The sequence below is a fragment of the Sus scrofa genome, chromosome 18 (assembly GCF_054392235.1).
Source record: "Sus scrofa isolate SSC_HxYL_T2T_F1_AM1 chromosome 18, Sscrofa_HxYL_maternal_Yorkshire_Landrace_v2.0, whole genome shotgun sequence".
Lineage (NCBI taxonomy): Eukaryota > Metazoa > Chordata > Mammalia > Artiodactyla > Suidae > Sus > Sus scrofa.
Window position 1 is genome coordinate 52349827 of NC_139400.1, and position 23823 is coordinate 52373649.

General features: G+C 45.3%; 1 protein-coding gene and 1 long non-coding RNA gene across 2 annotated transcripts in view; both read right to left on the reverse strand.

The window, feature by feature from the left end:
* Positions 1-23823, reverse strand: part of CHN2 (chimerin 2) — a 299981-nt gene that overhangs the window by 186734 nt on the left and 89424 nt on the right. The window lies entirely within an intron of this gene.
* LOC146395046 (uncharacterized) lies at positions 16151-23553 on the reverse strand. Its single transcript, XR_014834075.1, has 2 exons — positions 21988-23553; positions 16151-19499 (listed from the first exon to the last, which is right to left on the reverse strand). It is a non-coding gene; the product is annotated as an uncharacterized LOC146395046 (long non-coding RNA).

Below are 23823 nucleotides of genomic sequence, written 5' to 3' on the forward strand. Positions count from 1 at the left end.
CCTCAGAGGGACCGGGGAGAAAGGCAGAAAATAAAGTCGTTTTGTGGAAACGGACTCAGCGCCTCTAACGGAGGGCTGCAGTCTGCAACTGTAGGTTTATCCAAAGGGCTCCTGGAGCTTCTGGGAGGTAAGCACCTTACATCTCAAATCGAAATCTACAAGTTTGGCCGCTCTGTGATGCCTGAATTGTGTCCAAGAGGATGTGAAACTGGAGGGTGTCTGCAAAGGCGCCACCTGCCATGCCTGGCACCCGAGAGGCCAAAGACCGCCTGGAGGCTGGTCTGAAAAGCAGGTGGCAGTGGGATTTCTGCCCTGAGCGGAGGGTGCTGAGCTGACTCCCCCTGCACCCTTTCTCTCCTCTTCAACTCACCTCCACCTCACCTCCCAGCCCAGGACTTTACGCTATCCAGGTTATTTACCTAACGAAGGTGGGCTCAGAACTGAGGCTTGAATCCTTAACTTTTTGCGGCAATTCCGTTAAAACATTTCATGCACAACTCCTGAGAAGTGCGTGAGAGTTTATGGCACCGAATGGCTTTCAATGTGCAGATTTCACACACGCAATTCCCTCTTTAGGCCTCAAACGATTTCCTTGCTCCGAGAGCATCCTGCCCCCTTGCAGATCCCCTCTGTCGGATCCACTTCCCTGTATCTGGGGGGACCAGCAGCCCCACAACTGGGCAAAGCGTGGAGAACATGCCAGCTGGGGCCCCATGCGACCCTATTAAGGGGACAGGGGCTTGGTAGGAGCTGCGGGCATCTCTGCACAGCCATGCCAGCCACAAGAGTCGGGCAAAATGAATTTATAATGAAATGACATTTTTCCTTTTCATTTCATGAGAAGATGAGATTCTTTTGTTATTAGACCTGAACTATATTACTTACAGCTTTTGCTGAAAGGTGAGCATTATTTGTTATCACACAGATTCTGCTAAATTATTAGGATCGTACATTATCTACAGGATGGGTCACCGAACTAGTGTACGTTTCTTGGCTTAATAAATTTGTAAGTGCCATGTTAACACACACACACACACACACATGCCCAAACTGCTGTAAAAGTTCTAAGGATAAAAGAAGCATGTGAATGGCCAGGGGAGCTACCCCAGGCACAGAAAGCACATAAAACGGTATCTGTCTCAGGGCTCTGATCTTGCCCTTTCCTCTTCTCACTTCCCAGGAGGGTCTTTATCCAGCCCCCTGGCTGCTGTGACTGCCACACGACTGTTTCCAACCCAGGCCTCCCTGCTACGCTCTAGGTCGGGACTCGGGAAACTTTTCCTGTAAGAGGCAGGCGAGAAAATATTTTAGGTTTTGTGTGCCACGTGGAGTCTCATCTCTGATGCACCCACCCAACCCTGCCTTCATAGGGTGAACGCAACCACAGCCAATGGGTAAACCAATGTGCACGGCTGCATGTCAATAAAACTTTATTTGTCAAAACAAAGCGAGGGCAGGATTTTGTCTATGCAGCCATCATTCACTGAACCCTACTCTCAACTTCAACTGCCTGCTAGACATTACCACCTGCAGATTCCACGGCTGCCTCAAAACTCAACATTTCAAAGTCAGACACATTCTCTTTTACCCTGAGTTAGTTATACACATACCAGCAACACGCACGTGCCTGGGACTAGCACTGAGGCATCATCCACATCCCCACCATGACATCTCACAGCCAAGCCCAAAGCCTCTTGACTCTAACTTTTGAAATATCTCATTTGTCCCATTCCAGTCATGTGTTCCTTGAGTGCAGGGACCATGCATTCCCATCGTCTACTCTAGCGTCCAGCGCATGGAAGGGGCTCCCCCCAAACATTTACCGAATCGATGAAAAAACTGTTATAACAACTCTAGGGCAATGCTTCTTAAACTTCACTGTGCATATATATCACATGATGATCCATTCTGCAGATTCTGATTCAGTAGGTCTAGAATGGGGACTGAGATTTGGCATGTCTGCCATTCTCCCAGGATGCCGAGTACTGCTGGTCCATGGACCACACTTCGAGCAGCAAGAATCTGAGAAATACCCTTTGGTCCCTAAGTGGCACATACGAAGAGAGAAGAGATTTCTTCCCCAAGTTTGAGGCATGTATTGATTTCTTTCCATGGTCATTTCATTAAATCATGACTTGCCCCTATTCAAAACTCCAGAAAAATGAAGAACATAGTTTATGGCACCGGATGCCTTTTAAATTTGCAGCGTTTACACACATTTCCATTTCTATGCCTCAGACGACTTGCTGTTTCAATTACTTCCTCCTTCCCTATTTACTCCTATCCCTCCGTGCCCACTTAATTTAATTTAAACATAGCTATTCTGATTATCTGTGTAGTGATTTTTCTATAGACGCTCTGCCAAGGCAAGGCGTTCTTATCAAGATGTGTTACTTATTATGACGGTGCAAATGTCCTCAACAAATTATTATTGTTTGGGAATTCAAAAGAACAATCTGTTTTCCTAGAACTCCAGTACAATGACCAAATTGCAACCTATTTTTGGGCTACCTACACCCCTTTTTATAGCAACAAAACACTGCTTTGATCAGCAGAGCAAATAATTACTTACAGAGCTCCAGAAACCACATGATTCTCCATCCTCCCAAACCTCACTAACCTCCCAACCACCACCCCCCCCACTCACACACACAGAGAGAGAGAGAGAGAGAGAGAGAGGGAGGGAGGGAGGCAGGGAGGGAGGGAGAGAGAGATGGGGGGCATAGAGGAGATTATCTGGAGGAAATTCTTACTCCATGAAAGCTGACCTGTTTGCTTTAGCAAGTTAAAACTATAATCCCAACATTGTGGCAAAAATCACATTTCTTTGTATGAGTTCAGTAAGGTTAGACATCACACTGGAGTCAGCAGTTCTGGCCTCATTCAGCTTTGCCTGAAAACTGGCTTTCGGCATAAAGATGCCACAGATCCATAACATGGGCTGGTTTATACCTGGTAATCTCATCATTTTGGATAACTTCATCTCATCTGACAATCTCGAAGGATGTCTAACTGTCGCGTAAAATTGGTGTAATAGTGAATACGTGTTTCTAACTAGACTTTGTAACTACTAAGTTGCAGGCGAATGCACCACAGTCAACTTGTACTACATAAATGGCTCTCTCCCTGTATTTCCAATGAAAAGAATCAAGGTGCCTTACCGGAAACTAGGGAAGAAAATGATTACCAAAGCATGGCAGTTTTATAACCAATAAACAAGGTATAATGCCGTTCAGGCGGCTCTCTCTACATACCTCACACTGGGTAGCTTATAAGTACAAAAATTTACTTTTCACAATTCTGGAGGCTGGAAGTCCCAGAGCAGGCTGCCAGCATGGTTGAGTAAGGATTGCAGACTTTTCAGTGCATCCTCACCTGGCAGAAGGGGCTTTGGAGCTCTGTGGGATCTCTTTGTTCAGGGCATTAAATTCATTCATAAGGGTTCCCCCCTCATGACGGAACTACTTCCCAAAGGCTGCACTTCCTAATGCAGGATTTCAACATGTGAATCTCGGGGGGGCAGGGGGAGACACAAACATTCAGAGCACAGCAACCTGCTTTCATTACGCATTTTATATACATATGTGCATATGTGTGTGTGTGTGTGTGTGTGTGTGTATGGCAAGTATTCTTATTTATCCAAAATCTAAAGGACCAGCAAACTCCAATGAACTGTGTTCATAGTAATTGGTTTTCACCTTGACAATGCTGTGGGACTCGAAGATCCGGAAGGGTCTCCTGAATCATCGGAGAAACATGAATACTCCCAGAATTTGAGAGTTGGAAGAGACCTGGAGCTCGTTTGACAGCTATGTACTGAGTCCGGAGGAGTGACTAAGTTGCTCGTGAACGAAAGCGAGGCCTGGAACCCAATTTCCTCATATCTTTGCTGGCCTTTGCACTATACGGACTGACTGGTGTTAAATACCATAATCTTCTGTGTGTTCCAATTTTGAGACATTTCATAATTCATATGTGGTCCACCCTATCTAAGATTTCAACCCCACCACGGTGTGCCAGAAACCCCTTCCTACTACTATTTACCATGATAAGATTTCTAAAGACAGGATTTTTATCTTTTGCTCACTGCTATATCACCTAGAAAGTGAGAGGTCAATACATTTGGTGAATTAAAAAAATGAATCATGTGTGATAACCCTCAACCACATCATTGCATTACCAGAATATCCCCTTTTCACATCGTCTATTCGACATTTTCCCAGAAACTCTGATGTGCCAGGCATTTTATAAGGCTGAGGTGAACCTCAGAGTAATAGGTTTATTTTATTCATTCAGGGAGCTTAATTTAAGATGATCCTATTATTGTAACCTCCTAATGCAATGTCATTGCTTATCAGCTTAATTCTGCAGACTGTACCTCCCTGAAGGAGTTATTTTCACCTTCAGCCTGAAGTTAGGACTCTTAGGATTCAGCAATCGGCTTTGTGGCATCATATGGGAGGGAAATTGCCATCTTTGTGCTGGCCTGCCAGTGCTGAGAAAGATAGATCAGATCAAAATAAGCACGCTTGGCCAGGCAATTTTGGTATATTCTCTCCTTCTGGTAGCCCCATCACAAAGTAATGCATTTCAGGGCGTTCCCATCACGGCTGTGGTGAATGAACCCAACCAGCATCCATGAGGACTAGGGTTCGATCCCTGGCCTCGCTAAGCGAGTTAAGGGTCTGGCATTACATGAGCTGTGGTTTTTAGCTCTCAGACGCAGCTCAGATCCCGTGTTGCTGTGGCTGTGGTGTAGGCTGGTGATTACAGCTCCTACTCGACTCCTAGCCTGGGAACCTCCATATGCTGGGTGTGGCCCTAAAAAGACAGGGAAAAAAAAAAAAAAAGACACACACACAAAAAAACAAAAAACAAAGAAACAAAGTAAAGCATTTCATAGCTATAGGAAGATCCTTGAGTTAGAAGCATACTTGGTACCAAATCTCTCATATATACACTTATTTTTGAGATAGTCAAAAAAGTAGAAATACCTATATCGCTTTGTTTTCCAAGGATAGGATAAAAATCTTAATCTCATAAGAATTCAGGAAATTGTATAATAGTTTCACAGTTGAATGCTAGATTACTGTCAGGTTGGCTCTTTTGTATTAAGAATGCTGATATTTAAAGATGGAATTAGCTCTGAGGGGGTTGGTATTTAGAACTCTCCTGTCCCTAAAATTCACAGTGTTGATTTAATCAAGGGACACTTGGAAAGGATGGCTGGAATTATTCCATCTCAGAACAGTTTATAAGAATGTGGAAAAATAAGCAACCTAAGTTTCCATCACCAGATGAATGTCTAACGAAGATGCGGTGCATATACACCATGGAATACTACGCAGCCATAAAGGATGACATAATCCATCTGCACCAGCAGGGATGGACTTAGGAGTTATCATACTAAGTGAAGTAAGTGAAGTAGGTCAGACAAAGACAAATACCATATGCTATCACTTATTCGTGGGATCTATAAAATGATACAAATGAACTTAATTTACAGAACAGAAATAAATTCCAGACAGAAAACAAACTTATAGTTACCAAGCGGGAAAGGGGCAGGCACAGTACTATGTACAAAACAGATAAGGACCAATAAGGACCTACTATATAACACAGGGAACTCTACTAGGTATCTTGTAATAATCTATAATGGAAAAGAATCTAAATTATATTTAGATTAAGTTATAGATTATGTATATATATGCATTTATATATACTTATATGCTATCACTGAACCACCCTGCTGTATACCTGAAACTGACACAACTTTGTAAATCAACTATATTTCAACAAAAAATTTTTTAAAATAACTCAGAAAAATAAAGGGCTGTAAAGTCTTACTGATTCATTCTTCAATACAAGGGGTAGCTAATTTAAAAAAAAATTGTTTTAATTGTTTCTATAGATCCTACCTATCCTCCTCAGTTTACCTTATTAAGCAGTCATCTCAAATGCTCTGCCTCATACCTAACTTCCAATTTTCACTCAATTACTATTCTGCACATGTCCCATTTCCTGGACCAAACCGCCATTTCCTTGGGGACAAGAACCATGCTGTATTTATCTTAATATCCTTCTTGGCTCTTGGCTCAGGAATACTGTACACAGTAATTACTGAGAAATCCCAGTTGACAGGGAATTATCTGAATTTTTGTTGTTGTTGGTGGTATAACATTCCAATTCCTTTTCCCAGGTAAATATTTTCTAAATTGTACTTTTAATTGTGTCAAAATACATACCATGAAATTTGCCATATTAACCTTTTTTTTTTTTTAGGGCCGCACCTGTGGCATACATAAGCTCCTAGGCTAGGCGTCAAATTGGAGCGATAGCTGCCATCCTACACCACAGCCACAGCAACGCCAGATCCTTAACCCACTGAGTGAGACCAGGGATGGAACCCGCATCCTCATGGAGATTATGTCAAGTTCTTAATCTACTGAGCTACAATGGGAACTCCTTAACCATTTTTAAGGTCAGAGTTCAGACACCTACATTCACGCTGTTGTGTAATCAGTCTCCAGAAGTATTTCTATCTTGCAGAAATAAAATCCTAAACCCGTTAAATGATAACTCTTCCTTTCCCTCTTTCCACAGCCCCTAGCGACCCCCTCTGTACATCTGTGAACTTGACTGTTTTATGTACCTCACACAAGTGGACTCATACAGTATTTGTGTTTGGGTGACTGGCTGATTACACTCAGCGTAATGGACTCAAGGTCAACCCATGCTGTGGCTTGTGTCAGAATTTCCTTCCTTTTTAAAGCTGATTAGTATTCCATTCTGTGTCTCTATGACCATTTGTTTCTCCATTCCTCCAGTGATGGACACTGGGTTGACCCCTCTCTTTGGCTATTGTGAATCATGCTGCTAGGAACATGGGTGTATAGGTAGCTCGTTGGGATCTGCTTTTGATTCTTGTGGATACTTACCCAGAAGCAGAATTGCTGGGTCATATTGTCCCAAGCTAATATTATCATTAGTTTATATATTGACAAGCTCTAGGGACAGGAGATTAAAAAGGAGGGTTGCAAGAAGAGACTGGACACGATGACTCCATAATCAAAGAGGGAACAGCACACCCCAGACAGAACGCTGGGACTCTGACCCTGAGGAGCTCTTGCATCGTGTACAATGTCTAAAAATGATGAATACCTACAGTGAGTTCTGTCCCACAAAAGACCTTAAGACTCCCGCTCTGCCCCAGAGGAAACAAAGGCATGGATGTGAGGAGAGAGGCAGAGATCAAGAGTCAAGGTCAATAAGAGTTTCTGTCCTAACTGGAGCACGGTGGGAATGAATGATTTAGTGTTTAGGAAGCTTAATCTTTGCTTCCTGGCTTTGCCAAGTAGCATGGTCCTAAGGACAGCCCTTGTCTAAATTCACTGCTCTCCTGGGATGCAGTGGTCACCTTAAACCTTAGTGGTCAGCAGAGGCTTGATCAGGTGCAACAGGGAGCCTCAGGTGGGGGCCATAAGTGCATGTGCATTTTTCCAGGACTAAGCTGATACCTCTGGGAGCACAACCAGGAAGCCATTTGCCCCAGCTGCTTTGCAAAGATTTCCTCACCCAGTCCACGGTCCCTCTGTTTCATGGGAATCCTTCCAGCTTGGGTTCCCATCCACCAACTTGGAGGCTAGGGCCTTGGGTAGTTCTTCTCCAACCCTTCTTAAAATGGGACCGTTGTTCCTGGGGAAAAACCTGAAGGTGAGCCTTAACCCAGCAACTGCACATATCTCGGGACGGCTGAAAAGCACTAGGACTGAGGGAAAGGCTTCACCTTGGCAGTGAGCAGGTCTTTGGTGACTTGTGAGCTGATTTAGTGAGGCTCAAGTTCAACGGCAAATGGCTAAAGAACGGAGTGGACTAAAGATACCGGAATAGTGACCGTATTTTTGGAACAGAGTTTGACAGAAAGAACGTATGCCAAAGATAAAGATAATGTTCTGGAAATCTGGGCTGTGTGATTGCTCAAGAGACAGGGAACGTGCTGATAAATGCAGGGGCGCTCTATGGTCACACTCTGACCATTTGAATTTAGTGTAGGGTTTAAGGAATGAGTAATTTCCAATCCTGGAGGTTGGAGTGTAGGGAAGGCAAAATGAGGAAACAGCAGAGTCGGGTGGTACATTTTTAAGTGAGTGTTTTGCAAGTATAATAGGGTACATCTATTCCTGTAAGAGTCCATTTGTTTTAAAATAATGCCATTATTTGGGAAGAGTCTGAGTTTCTTAATACCCCAATTTCGTCTTAATACAGAAGACCTGAGAAAAAGACATCCCATAAGCAGGAAAAGCCCATTTTTCTCAGAGCCCCCCTCTCTAGAAGGTGGTACGCAACGTGGTGTAGAAGGTACCCTTTTACATGTTCTTTATTACTTAGGTGACTTCAGACAATTCACCCTTTCGGATCTCTGCCCTGCTATTAATAAAAGAGAAATAAAATCTGCCTCAGGAGGTTGCTCTGACCTCTAGAGCTGGCCTTTCTTCTGCACCCAGATGAAATCTATAGTCCTTGGTGACACAAGTTTCGATCAGATCAATGCCTTGCCATTTTCACCCTACCGGTTGAAAGAGAAAATCATATCATCTTCATGAGTTTTGATCAACTATTCAAAAATACACATCCAGGAAGGCAGAGAGAAAAGGAAAGGAATAACGGTGGGCACAGAAGTGCCAGAGGAAGCAGCAAGGAGCCCAGAGATGGTTTCACAGAGGGGAGGGGGGGAAAGCCGGGGGGAAAAAAAGTAAAACAAAAATATGGGCAAGAAAGAAGAACATAAAGAAATGAGAGAAAGGTGATATTTTCAGACACACAGCGAAGTTTCAAAAAATATGTTTCAAAGCAGGACGATGCATCAGGCAGTCTGGATGTGACCGCCGACAGATGACTTACACCTGATGAGTTACTGAGCTCTCAACGTGACAAAGGAAGAATTTGTATTAATTTCCAGCACCGTCACTGCCTCAAATTATACCCCCAATTTAAAATGTAATCTAGTGAAACATGGATACAGAAGAAGTGAAAATGTCATGTAAATAACACCCGAATCATGTACCCAACTTGCCCTTGACATTTTCACTAGACTCTAAGTCACTGCTCTCCTTGGCACTGAGGGCAGAAATCTGGATGTGTTTTTGTTATTTATGCACTTCAGGTGCTTCAAACAATGCCTGGCATATGGCAGATGCTCAATAACCACTTGTTGCATAAACAGTCCATCAATATTTATGATGAGATTGCTCTACGCCAGCCCTGGGCTTGATGTCGAAGAAATAAAGATACATTTAAACCATGATCCCTCCTCTACAGTGTGGTAGGGAAGAGAGACGTGTGGAAGGCCTCTAAATATGAGAAGCAGCAGCACATATACACGTTAACCGTAGGGATGCTGGAGTCACACTACCTGAGTTTGACCTCATCCTTGCCAGTGTTTACCTGTGATGCCTTAGGTAAGTTACTTACCTTCTCTGTGTCTCTGTTTTCTCATTTGTAAAGTGGGGCTATAACCCTCCTGGGGATGTTGCAAGGATCAACTACTGAGCCAGGACAGGAACTCCACCATGGGGAAATTTACACAAAGAACTTGATACAAAGTATGTGCCATGAAGGGCACTAGAAAATGATACTATTAATAATGATAAAGTGATGGAAGGAAACTGGGAGGTGATGAAGTCACCTCTGGCCTTGGGTGGTGATGGTTTCACAGGTGTAGACTTATCCCCAGACTCATCAAGGTGTCTGCATTCAATGTGTGCAGCCTCCTCCATGTCAATCATACCTCAATCAGATGGTTTTAGGGAGTTCCCATTGTGGCTCAGCAAGCAGTAACAAACCCAACTATTATCCGTGAGCACACGGGTTTGATCCCTGGCCTCGCTCAGTGGGTTAACATCCAGTGTTGCTGTGGCTATAGTGTAGGCCAGAGGATACAGCTCCAATTCGACCCCTAGCCTGGGAACTTCCATATACTGCGGGTGCCCAGCATATGGACAAAAAAAAAAAAGGTTTAAAAAAAAGAAAGAAATGCAGCCAAGATTTAAAGCTTCTGTAAGAGAGTTCAGAAGAGTGGGGCATAAAGAAGGGTTGATTCCAGGAACAGAAGTGGAGACAGTCAAGAAAGACTCAGACATGTGGCCTTTGAGCTGAGTCTCCTGAGACAGGTCCCCCTGTGCCAGACTGTCAGGAGGACAGGACAGCCCCATGCAGAAGAGTGTGAGACAAGGCCTGGAGACAAGTCCCATAGAAGAGGACAGAGGGCTAAACTAAGGTAAGGGCAGTGGGAAAGTGATGGAGGGCGTGGTGACCAGAGATGCTGAGGCTGGAGCCACTGCAGATACTGAGGAGGCCTGGGCACATGTGGGTGGGAGGGAAAGTGAGAGACAGGGTCTAGGACAAGTTTGGGGAACACCAGAAAAGCAAGGGTACTGGGCTTTTTTATTGCACGCCAATGATTTGCTGTGCTTTTTAAGTCTTCTGTCAATAGTCCTTTTTTAGACCTATGTGTTTATTTGGGGATTTGTAAAATAACGTTTGTTGAAAATACTTGCAAAATAACATTTTAGATGTCTACGTCCCTGTGCAAAAGAAATATGTAGTCATTATAGAAAATCTTAAAAATATTATTGGGCACTAAGAATAAAAGAAGATTTTACCTATTACCACACGTACACAATAAGCACTCTATTCGGATCTTTATTCTTTTCATCATTTATGTAGTATACATTAAAAGGTTTTAATTGGAAAAATGGGGTCACATGGTATCCGCTATTTTATAGCCTGGATTTTTCAAAATTAAATGTGAACATGATTACACGTCGTTTAACCCTCTTCTACACGATCAATTTTAATGACTTTCTAGTACTTCATTATATGGATGTACCGTAATTTACTTTTATCTACTCCCTTATGTGAACGGTGAAGTTGTTTTCCGTTTTTTCCTATTACTGAACATGCCTGTTGATACATCTTTGCCTGATGTTGATTTGGGTGCTCCTTTGAACGTTCTTCATCTGCACAAAAGCATCAATGTGAGGGCAGGAAAGTGTAGTAAATACACATTGTGCGTTTCCAGGAATTACCCCAACACAAGTCCTTGGTCCCCCACCGTAGAAATGCCATATGCCTGCCCCGTGGGAGATGGAAGGGCGGGGTGGGAAGCACCCTGGGTGGTAGGGTGCATCCTGTCTAACCAGTGGCTCCAGGAATCAGCACTCTGGCCTCTCACACTACCTTTCACGAAGCCTGGCCCGTCAGGAGCCAACAAAGCCAGGCAGGGGGACCTCCTCTGTGTCCTCCTCCAGACAACAGCCCAGCTTCCCAGCAAAGCAGCCGAGCACACTATGGCATCCTTCCTCAGAGCCCCCTTAGACTGTGGGAGGGGAAGCCCTGGGTTGGGCATTCTGCCTCTTAGACTGCCATATGCTCCTGGTGCACGCTAACCCAAAAGAACAAAAAGGAACCATGGGAAGGACAAGAAGAGAGATTTAAAAAAAAAAACAAAAACCCTCAGTCATCTGAAATGGCATGAGCCCATGCCCCGGGATAATATACTCAATACTCTGAGTATCTTGATAGGGGAGGGGAGGGGGGGGGAGTGAGGGGTTTGGCGAATGGAGTGGAGCGGGGTGTAAATTAGGAGTGTGCCTGAAGGATCTACACGCAGAAATATGACAGTAGAATTAATCAACAAAATCAAATACAGAGCACGGCTCCCCCCCCCCCAGGCTGCTCATGTGGAAAATGGAAGTTCACTGAAAGAACATGCCCTTCCAAGCACTTTTAGAACCCTAGTGCAAGGTCTGTTATTTTTAACTCAAAGATTTCGGTGGCCTCTTAAAATCGATTATTCTAAAAGACCCTGGACTATTACTTTTGTCTCTGCTACAGTAATGGATCCCTTTGGATAAGGTCTCTGTTTTCTCTCCATTCATTTGCTGGGTCATCGGCTCATCCGCTCATCACACGTTGACTGGCGGTTATTGATTGGTGCCCTACTCTGCAGGCCACCGTGTTGCCAGGTAGTGTGCATACAGTCATGACAAAACAATGATCTCTGTCCCCATGCAGCTCTGGGCTGGTGGGGAAAGCACAACTAACAAAGAGGCAAATAAATTATTAAGGATAAAGTACCATGGAGAAAATAAATAAGGAATCATTGTGAGACTAACAAGGCAGACCTGCTTAGGGATATTTACAGGAGGCACCTCTGAGAAGGGGCAGAGTGGGGACAGTCCCCCCAGTGGTGGGGTTTCCATCTGCGCATACAGGAAACTACCCAGCCCTTTGTGTCTAGGTGGGCTCGCGTGGAAGGTGGGCACAAATGATGTGTTTCCAGCTTCTAGAAACTGTCTGCATTCCTTGGCTCGTGGCCCCTTCCTCTGTCAAATCTCTCTCTGACTCTGCTCCCCCAGCTTCCCTCTTTCACATAAAAGGACTCTTGTGATTACATTGGACCCCCCGGATGGACCAGGATAATCTCCCCATCTCAAGGGCAGTCGATCAGCAGCCTTAATTCCATCTGCACTCTTACTTCCCCGTTGCCATATAACGGCATAGTCACAGGATTAGAAGGAAGACGTCTTTGAGGGGCTGTTATTCTGCCCAGCACCCTAGGAATGATGGTGGTTGTAAACGGAGGTTGACTAATGCGTAGTTATCAAACTTGTAACTCATAGGCCCCTTTTATTATGTTCCCCAAAACTGGAGGTTTCAAAAGAGTTGATTTTTCAAAGCAAATTGTACTTATTTTATAATTAGGTATAGATAATGATTTCCACTTAGATTTGTAAAATAGACTTTTCAAAATGTGAAAAGGAAGCTGCAGAACTCTAAAAACTATTTGAAGTGATCTTGGGTTGGGGGTCATGAGAACTACAGAAAACTGGGCTTTTCAAGTCTCGGTTTCCTAGGTCTGGTCAAAGGCTCTAGCGGAAGGGGAAACAATGCGTGTTGAAAGGATGGATCTGGGTACATCCTCCTCCTGTTGTCCCCCAGATGGAGCTTTGGGGCTGCTCTCTTGGAAATGTCATCACAATGAAATTATATTCCTTTCCACACACCTGCAGCATGTGGACGTTCCTAGGCCAGGGAGAGAAACTGTGCCACAGCAGTGACAATGCCTTAACCACTAGGCCACCAGGGAACTCCCTAAAATTATATTCTTAATAGTAAAGAGGCTTGGACATAAAGAACCACATCTAAAATGAATAGAAATGATTGGATTCGGAAGATGTGGTATATATACACAATGGAATACTACTCAGCCATAAAAAAGAATGACATAATGCCATTTGCAGCAACATGGATGGAACTAGAGAATCTCATACTGAGTGAAATGAGCCTGAAAGACAAAGACAAATACCATATGATATCACTGATAACTGGAATCTAATATCCAGCATAAATGAACATCTCCTCAGAAAAGAAAATCATAGACTTGGAGAAAAGACTGTGGCTGCCTGATGGGAGGGGGAGCTTGGGCTTATCAGACACAACTTAGAATAGATTTACAAGGAGATCCTGCTGAGTAGCATTGAGAACTTTGTCTAGATACTCATGTTGCAACAGAACAAACAGTGGGGAAAAAAAAATGTAATTGTAATGTATACATGTAAGGATAACTTGATCCCCTTGCTGTACAGTGGGAAAATAAAAAAATAAATAAATAAAATAAATAAATAAATAAATTCTGGGCCTTTAAAATAAAATAAAATAAAATAAAATAAAATGAAGAGGACTAACTCTCTCTCTCTCTCTCTCTCTCTCTCTCTCTTTTTTTTTTTTAGGGTTACACCTACAGCCTATGGAAGTTCCCAGGCTAGGGGTCGAATCAGAGCTGCAGGCCTCAGCTGCCAGCCTATGCCACAGCCATAGCAACTCAGGATCTGACCCATATCTGCGACCTACACTACAGCTCACGACAACAACAGATCCTTAATGCACTGAGCAAGGCTAGGGATCAAACCCACATCCTCATGGATACTTGCTGGGTTCATTACCACTGAGCCACAGTGGGAACTCCCAGAAGAGGATTAATTATTATACACACTTCATACCTCTGGAGGGAGAGACTCATACTTGTGCTGGAGGACGGAAACCTGGGAGCTCTGCAGAATGCAAGTCACCCAAAGCTCTTCCCCTTGAGCTCATCTGATTACATTCCCACATGGTCCCTCAAGGATGCTAACAAAGATACTAGGACAGACGTGAGTTTGCAGCAACTCTTAGCTATGGATTATCTTGAATTAAGTGATCTGCCCAACATTTAAATAATAAACAGAAAACTTGAAAAATCACCTGGGACACAAGATTTCCTGGACTTTTGTTTGCTCTTGGAGGGTGAATGTGTCACAGGTTAAGGATACAACAGTTCATGCAGCATCTGATGGACCACTGTGTTCTTTCTTGTAGCTCCCAGGATCTCCTTTTCCTGCCATGTCCCTGAGTTGATGCCCAACTTCTCGGCAATCAGCGCTCTCCTCTGCGATCCTCATCGAGGGACTTTGTCGCACCCGTTCCTAGCCCCCCCTCTACACTTTTTGCTTTGTGACTCCTCCTCCTTGTTTATAAAACCAGCTGCTTAATCAGAACATTCTCCTTTAACTTACATGATGCCAGGACCTCCATTTTCAGGAGATACTAATAATTACCTTCTCAGGAAATGTTTACATTGACTACAGTTTTTAAGCTTGAAACACCCTCCCAGGAAACTGACAAAGCAATATGATGCTTTCAGACCTGCTTCTAAAGACACAGAGCGTTTAGGGACTAACGATTTCTTGGCTCACACTGCGTGCGGCTAAATCAATGAACATTCACGTAGCAGCTTCCATACAAAATCCTAAAGGGGGCCAAAATCACAGCGGGACTGAAAGCAAATCACGACACTGGGAACATTCCGAGATATTTGCTTGACACTGATTCTGCATGTTTTCCTCCTAGATGGGGGCATTCTAGAAATCTAACATGTAAATAACATTGAAGTAAGTATGTATCTAAAAAGTTGGGGGGGGGTAAGGTGGTTAGAGAAGCAGAGAAAGAGAGAGAAGGGGAGAGAACAAGAGAGAGAGAAAGAGAATTAGAATAGGAGGGAAGGCAAGAGGGGTCCGAGCTACGTGGAGGTACCTTCTTATGCAGAGGAATAAAATGTGGGTGTGCAGAGTGACTTTCTGGGCAGCCCATGTGGCTTTCTACAAAAGTAAACTTCACCAGGCTTTGCATTCTGTGCACTGTAAACCAAACAGCTAACTCTACAATCGCTTTGATTACTTTGTCTCTAAAAAATTATCCAGCTATTGACTCAATTTTCCATTTTATCATGCCTCTGAGATTTAACAAATGCAAATTTTTCTTACAAATCACCCGCTTTGTAATACATCAGGGTAAGTGTCAAAACTAAGAAACAAAATTTATCTTTGTCAGAGAAGAAACTTATCCCCCGTCAAAATGCTGCGTGCGGAATGATTATTTTGTTTTTCAGTGTGTAAAATATGAACAGCAGAGAAAGGGACGGGCTTTCGAGGCCATGTCTAGCCCTAACAGGATTGCCTGACATTCTGAGAGCTCAAAAATATTTGTGGGCTGTGGACATTTTATAACTCTTTGGCACCTTAATATATGTAACTACGATTTTGAACAAGCGAAAGTCATGGGCTATAAGCCACTTTATTTTGTCTCCCATTGTCCAAACTTTCCAGGGAGGTAAACTCATTCCTTGTTCCAAAAGAAATTTAGGGCAAGTCCCATGTCTTTTAGATTACCTTTGGATAATAAATTTGTCAGCAGCTCAACTCACAACACACAACGTGAGGTCATTACTATGTTCCATCCAGGGTACGAATATTTTAAACTTGAGTCAAAGTCACAGCCTCCTCCCCCACTTTTCTGGCTCAACCTGCTTCCAGCCAGGTGTCTGAGGTGGGAGATTTCTTGTCCTTCCCTGCTCTTTTATCCTTCTTGCTAACTGCGATTTCTGATTCCTACAGGTCAGGTGGACAGAAGAGAAGGGAAAATAAGGACTTCGTGGATTATTACGGCTGCAAGATACCAGCCCTCACAGCAACTATTCAAAGTATACCCTAAAATCGAAACTAACATAATACCACGAGGCTACCTAGACTTCAAGTATATACTTCATACTTCATTTTTTTTATTTTTTGTCTATTTATTTTTGCCTTTGTCTTTTAGGGCCACACCCAAGGCACATGGAGGTTCCCAGGCTAGGGACCTAATCAGAGCTGTAGCTGCCTGGCCTACACCACAGCCACAGCAATGCCAGATTCAAGCCGTGTCTGTGACCTTCACCACAGCTCACAGCAACGCTGAATCCTTAACCCACTGAACAGGGCCAGGGATCAAACCTACAACCTCATTTGTTTCCAGTGTGCCATGATGGGAACTCCCTTTTTTCTTTTTTCATTTTTTTTTTTTAAAGAAAGGGAGAAATTGTATTGGGGAAATAACAATAAAAAGTAAAAAATAAAAAAAAAGAGGGAGTTCCTGCTGTGGTACAGTGGGTTAAGGATCCAACTGCAGTGTCTTGGGTTATTAGGGAGGCACGGGTTCGCTCCCCAGTCAGGCACAGGGTTAAGGATCCATGTTGCTGCAGCTGCAACATAGGTCACAGCTGCAGCTTCGATTCGATCCCTGGGCTGCTCACTTTCATATGCAGTGGGTTCGGCCAAAGGGGGGGAGAAAAGGAAGAAAAATCATACGCATAATAAAATAAGTAAAGTAACATAACATAACGTAATGTAACGTAACATAAAGTAACATAACAGAACATTAAAAAATAAAATAAAATAAAATATACTCGTGTTCTCCTGGGGTGATTTCACAGGTTCTCCCACAATCCCTGGAGCCTCGCACCTGCGGTATCCTGCACACAGGCAGGTGCTGTAAGGCTCCTTCCTCAGCTACAAAATCCAGAGGCTCACTTTTCTTTGGGGATCAATTACCCTCCACGTGGCTCCGCTGGATAGGATTTAAGTTGACCCCACGCCAGCTGTCCCTGGGACCCGGCTTATATCTGCTTCATGGGAAACAGTGGCTCCTCCGCTCTGATGAATTCCAGATACCCCACGGGCCCCCAACCTGAGAGCCAGCTACCCTTTACATTTTTCAGGAGTGAACCGGGCCCCAGTTCACTGTGTCCCCCCAAATGCAGAGGATGCCTGTTAAACCCTCCAAGAGGTCCAGAGCAAGCTTCTCTTTCTGCACTGGAGAAAATGGGCCAGCACACCTCATACCTTTTTTGGAAAGGGTGGGATCTGGAGCACAGCACACGGTTCGCTCCAAAATTCTAACTCTCCGTCTCGTTACACCCTCAGTGTGGATGAGGGGTCAGAGTCCCCAAACCAGCCTGTGTGCTTAGCTTTCCCAAATTGCGAAATGGCGCGTTTACTCTGCTGGATACTCAGCCAACGGTGAAATTAAAATACTTCCACTTTCACCTAATATTATATGAATATTCCATTTTATCCTAAAATAGGAGTATCTAGATTTCCAAAGCAGATTAAGACAGTTTTTGTTTACTCGATCACATCTTACAATGTTTAATGCCACTTGGTGATGAGGTATCATCTCTCGCCACAATTACGGCTTGGCTAAGCCTCTCTGAGTATGATTTTTCACTTGCTCCCTCAGTCATTTTTGGTTTCTTAACTCTCAGCTATGCTTCACATCATATAAATCTCTCCGGGATACCAAAGGATCAGGTTGTAGTCATCTGCAAATTTGGTTTGGTTCATGAATTTATGTCCTTTACTCTCCCTGAACTTCTGTGAAACCAGGGAGTTGAAACATTAGAGGTAGGAGGCTATTTTTTAAGTACCAGCCCCACTGGCTCTTTGTGTGTTTGTTTTGTATTTTGCCCGGGTACCCAGTGACCCTTGCCCATTCAACCAGCTACGACTACTGCTTTCATTACTTGAGAGAAAAGGGATGACACAGCATGATGGCAGAAAACAAAGAAATCGATTCTTTTCTGTTTCAAAATCTTGGATCCTGGCATGGGCTAAAGATTTGGGAGTATAGATATGAAGCCAGCAAAGGCTCTGATAAAGTCCCGCGGACAGGGGCCTTTCCTGGCAGACCAGCGGAGGGTCATAAAAAGGTATTAGAGGCTGGGGGGTAGGGAGGTGATTCCCGAGAAGGGGCCCCAAGCCCCCACCCACCTCCACTCTTCCAGCCCTGGGAGGAGTAGAACCCTCAGGTAGAGCTGGGGAATATGAGGGCAGGGCACTGCCCTCACCTGTCCAGGTAGACGGAGGAAGGAGCGGGAGAGGCCAGGGTGGAGCTGTCTGCGGGGTGTGCCTGGGCAGGTGAATGAGGTGGCCCCAGATGGACCTAATACCCCAACATGTCACAAGAGCCAGTGAATGATTCCCAAAGGGCACGTGGAAAGGAGGCCAGCCCTCTACAGCCTGCCAGCTTCCTCCATGCAAAGAAGGAAGATCTCTGTGAATCAAGTGTGCCTTGATAGAAACTCAGAGAGGGGCGGACCTGAAGCTGCCTTGCCGTGGGGAAAATGGGTACACATGGCAAAGGACTCCAAGGAAAGACTGACGGGGGACCAGGACACAGAGGCCAGCATCAGCACACGACAGTCAGAAGAAGCCCGCCTGCAGCCCCTGGGGTGAGATGCTGACGGGGGTCCCCGGGAGCTGGGCAGACTGGAAGGGTGGTGGGACAAGCCCCTGAGCCCGCTGGCGCTGGAGCCGGTGTTTGACCCCTGGAGCGGGCTGAAAGGTGTCTTCCCCCAAATTCATGTCCACACGGAACCTCAGAACGTGGCCTTGTTCAGAGATAGGAACATTTGCAGATGTAATTAGTTAAGATGAGGTCACACAGGGTTAGGTGGACACCATCCAATGACTGGTGTCCTCAGCAGAAGAGAAAGCACAGAGACACAGGGGACGAAGGCCACAGGCATGTGGAGGTGGAGACGGGGGTGATGCAGAGCGAGCCAAGGAATGCCACAGAGTGCGGGGGGCTAGACGCGGGGGTGGGGGGGGGGCCAGGAGGGCTTCTTCCCCAGGGCCTTTGAGGGGAGCAGAACTGCAAGAGAACGCCCCTCACTAAGCCACCCTGCTCTAGTTTGTAACAGCAGCCCAAGGGCACTAGCACAACCTCCCCACGGAAGACGCTAAGCAGTGGCCCAGGGGCATGTGGGGCAGCCAGAGCCCAAGGAGTTGGATCCAGAAAGGAGGAAGCCTGGAAACCCAGAATTTTCATCTGACTGGCAGCCCCCACAATTGACGTTGAGGGGAGCTCTGCCCTCAAAAGGAGATCTGTTTGGGGTTCAGCGGGATCTAAGCACAGCGCCAAGTAGAGGCTCTCAGAGGCTCCTGGCTTTTCCATGCTGTCCTGCACTTAGGATGACCCAGAGCCTCTTAAAGGAGAGTGAGGCATATTAAAAAGGGTTGCAAGAGTTCCTGTCATGGCTCGGCGGTAATGAGCCGACTAGGATCCATGAGATGCGGGTTCGATCCCTGGCCTCGCTCAGTGGGTTAAGGATCTGGCATTGCCATGAGATGCGGTGTAGGTTGCAGAAGAAGCTCGGATCCCACATTAAAAACAGGCGACATCTCCATCCTTATTTGACACATGAGCAAAACAAAGCCAAGAGCTAGCAAGAGGTAAAACCAGGGTTTCTGTATCAGGTGAACAGGACTTTCTGAAAGGGCTAGAAAAACAGAAAGCATTCACAAAAAGGAAGCTCAGCCTGACTGTGGGCTCTTTGCTATGGTCTCCAGACAGTGCTACCTACCTATGAGCTCAGAAATGTCTTGATTTTCTGGGTCACCGCAAGCACCCATGATAAACAAGACTTCAGATGAAACAGTGTTCTCTCGCCACAACAGGACTCAACACAGATCACTACAAGTAAGTTTTTAGGGCAGTTTCCCCATTTTAATCCAGAGGAGCCATGCATGGGGCATTTCCTGGATCTGCTTTGCTCCCAAGTACAAACCTCGCCTCCAGTCAGGAACCTGCCATACAGGTAACCTGGGGCACAAAATCAGGCAGGTGGCAAAGTATCCCAAGGACGGTTTACCTGAGTCACTCTGCACCCCTGCAAGGCAACTCCTAAAACAGTTCGCCAACTATCTGGTTTCCATTATGCCTCTTTAGACCGCTATGTAAATTTTGACCAGTTTATCTCTTGTTTCTCATGTTTTTAATGGAGTATACATACACATTTTAATAAGTATACAATGGAGAGGACCCGGCCCTGCAGCATGCAAACACCTGCGGGCCAGAGCTAGCAGTCTATTAGACAAACGTTCTCTTGGAAGTACCTTCCATTCCATCCGCAGAGTCCCTCAGCTGGCGGATGCTTTATTCCAAAGCACTTGGCAAAATACAAGTTATTTACCCAATGTCATGGGGAATCCTTGCAAACAGAGCATTTTAGCTTATGCTTAGTAAAACACATTTTGCTACAACTAGATTTTTTTAAAAAGATGATGGAACATGAACCAACCCTGCCTTCTCATTGGAGTCATCCTAGCTGTGCTGGCTTCTCTGAGCTAGCATGTGTTTCTTCAACATGGTCGATTTCCAACACGTGGTGCCCGTGGACTGCCCAGCCAAGATCATGCTGACTTTCCCACCTCTGGGACTCAATGCCCAACATCTCAGACATCAGGGAGGCTCCCACGAGACCCTGCTGGCTCGAGGCCCTTTGCTAATTTGCCTAATCCTTTCTGCGGGCAAAGGCAGTAGCACCACTGACGGCAGATCTGCAAGAGCCAGTAAGCTGCTTTCAGGTGCTCACTGCTCCTGATTTTACTAGCAAATATTATGAAAAGAAGGGGATCAGTAATTTCAATGGCCAAGAATCACTGGGATTCCTGTGTGCCACCAGGTGAAAACACTGGTAAGAAAAGCCTCAAAAACCCTCAATAACCATGAATGGTTTTCTCTCTCTCTGGACTCCTGAGATGTGCACTCAGGTCATTTCTGATGACGAACTGGCCGGGTGTCAGTATGATATCAAGCTTAGAGCCCCAGACCAGTGTTTCAGGGAAGCAGAGGTGGAAATCCAGCTCTGCCTTTTGCAGAAACTCATAGGTACGTCGCTTAACCCGGTTTCCCCTTTGCTGGACACGAACAGGATGACATCAGGCTCTGAGAAAGGGGGCAGGCCAAGGACAAAGGGAGCCCCGGGGACATCAGAGCCAACACTTGGCAGAAGAGCGGGATGGGGAGTCATGAAGACATCTAGGAACAGAGCATCTTTGGCAGAAGGAACGGCAAGTGAGAAAGCCCTGAAATGCACCTGATGCGGCTGAGGAATCAGAAGGAGGCCAGGGTGCCTGGAGCAGAGTGAGGGAAGGCGAGAGGAGTAAGACGTAAGGACGGGGAAGTAAGAGCCATCAGCAGTCTGGAGCAGGAAGACAAGGCATAGAGAGTGGATTGTGGGAGCAAGAAGGAGGAGGAAGAGAATGATCAATGACCATGGAGGAGGAAGGGACTGATCAGTATCAGTAAATGGAGCCAAGAGGTCAAGGAAGGTGAGGTGAGGATGGACAACAGACTCCTTTTTTTTTTTTTCCGGTGGTGTTGTTTGTTTTGTCTTTTTAGGGCTGCACCCCTGGCATATGGAAGTCCCCAGGCTAGGGGTCAAATTGGAGCTGGAGCTGATGGCCACAGCCACAGCAACACGAGATCAGAGCCGCGTCTGCAACCTACACCACAGCTCAGGACAACGCTGGATCCTTAACCCACTGAGCGAGGCCAGGGATCGAACCCACAACCTCATGAATACTAGTCAGCTTCATTACCACTGAGTCATGACAGGAACTCCAAGAACGGACTCTTGAAGTTAAGCTGTGGAGGTTGCTGGCCACACAGACTAGAAGGTATTGGGTGGAGGGATGGGGGCGAAAACCCACAGGGGATTCAAGGAAGAGTGGGAGGAAAAGAGTGGACAACAAAGGAGTTACTGAAAAGGGAGGAGAGAAATGGAGGGACCCCTGGAGGAGGAAAGGCTGTCAGGAAAGGTTGCTTTTATATAAGGCAGTCATACCACTCAATAGCAAAAGGGCAAAGAGTTGGATTTAAATATAAGCAAAGGGCCTGAGTAGACATTTTCCAAAGAAGACATGCAAAGGACCAACAAGCACATGGAAAAATGCTTCCCATGACTGATCACGAGGGACATGCAAATCAAAACCACAAGGAGCTATCACCTCACAGCTGTCAGAGTGACTGCCATCAAAAAGACGCGAACAAGGGTTGGGGAGGATGGGGAGAAAAGGGACCCACAGTCCCTGATGCAGAGGTATTTGTCAATTATATGTCAATACACCTGGGTGGGAGTGTAAACTGTTTGTAGCCACTGTGGAAAACAGGATGGACAGTCCTCAAAAAATTAAAACTTAGACCACCATGGGATCCAGCAACCCCACTTCCAGGTATGTACCTGAGGACATGAACCCATATGTGAACGCCCATGTTCAGTGCAGTATTAGTCACAACAGACAAGATAGGGGACCAGCTGAAGTGTCCCTCAAGAGACGAGTGAATGGCGACAATGTGATACCTATCACGGAACAATATTTAGCCATAAAAAAGAACCCCCGTCATTCTCGACACATGCATGAAACTTGAAGGTGTTATGCTACGTGAAATAACTCAGAGAAATAAAAATAGAGCAGGATTTCCTTTATGTGTGGAATCTAAAAAAGTCAAACTCATAGGAACATGTACAGCATGGTGACTACTGTTCTAATACTGTGTCACGTATCTGAAATGTGCCGAGTGAAGATCTCAAATGTTCTCACGACACCCCCCAAAAAAAGTCATTATGTGAGGTGAGAGCCATGTCAACTGACGTTTTTGTGGTCATCATCTCACAATATATATGCATATCCAACCATCTCGCTGTACGCCTCAAACTGATGCAGAGGTATTTGTCAATTATATGTCAATACACCTGGGAGGGAGGGGGCAGGAAGGAAGAGAGAGAGAGAGAGGAAGAGAAGGGAGGGAGGGAGGAAGGTTGGTTGTTTTTGTTTGATTGATCATTTTTTGCTTTGTCCTGTTTTTTAAATGAGATAAATAACAGCCTGTTGGTAGGCTATTAGGAAGGGATCCGGCAGAGGGAAACATGGTGACGCTGGAGAGAGAAGGGGGACTTGTCAGAAGGAGCAACGGGGATGGTGGGAGAGGAGAGGATCTAGGGGGCAAGGGGACGTGGTCAGCTTAGGCAGTAACAGGACCAAAGCACAGTCTGGAAAGGAAGAGGAGGCAGAAGATCCAGCACCAAGGATCCAGCATGCAGGGGCTCATGCAGATGCCTCTGGACAGCTCTGTCATCTTCTCAATGGAATGACAAAGGGGCCACACGGTCAGGGAGGAAGACCCTGTCGAGTCATGGGGTGGCCGAGGTGCCGACTCTGGTTCAGGAGGGGCTGCAGCATGATCCAACTTAGATTTTAGGAGCTCCCTCTGGTTTGGGGGATCAGAATAGGCTGAGGCAAAGATGGAAACAGAGCAGCCCATTAGGTAGTTACTGAAATAATCCAGGATGGAGATGAGGGGTGTGTGTGTGTGTGTGTGTGTGTGTGTGTGTGTGTGTTTGTGTTTAAACAGACAGAGTAGTAGCAATGTAAGTGTGAAAATGATCAGATTCTGAATGTGTCTGAATACAGGTAAGTATGGAAGAGTCAGTGAAAATACAGAATGTTTTATTGTTTTCCTCCCAAACACATTCGATGAAACCAAGAGGTATTATTACAGCTTTTAAGCCCCCCTCCCAAAAAAAAAATCAGCAACATTTCAGTTGCTTTTACTGACACCAATCCA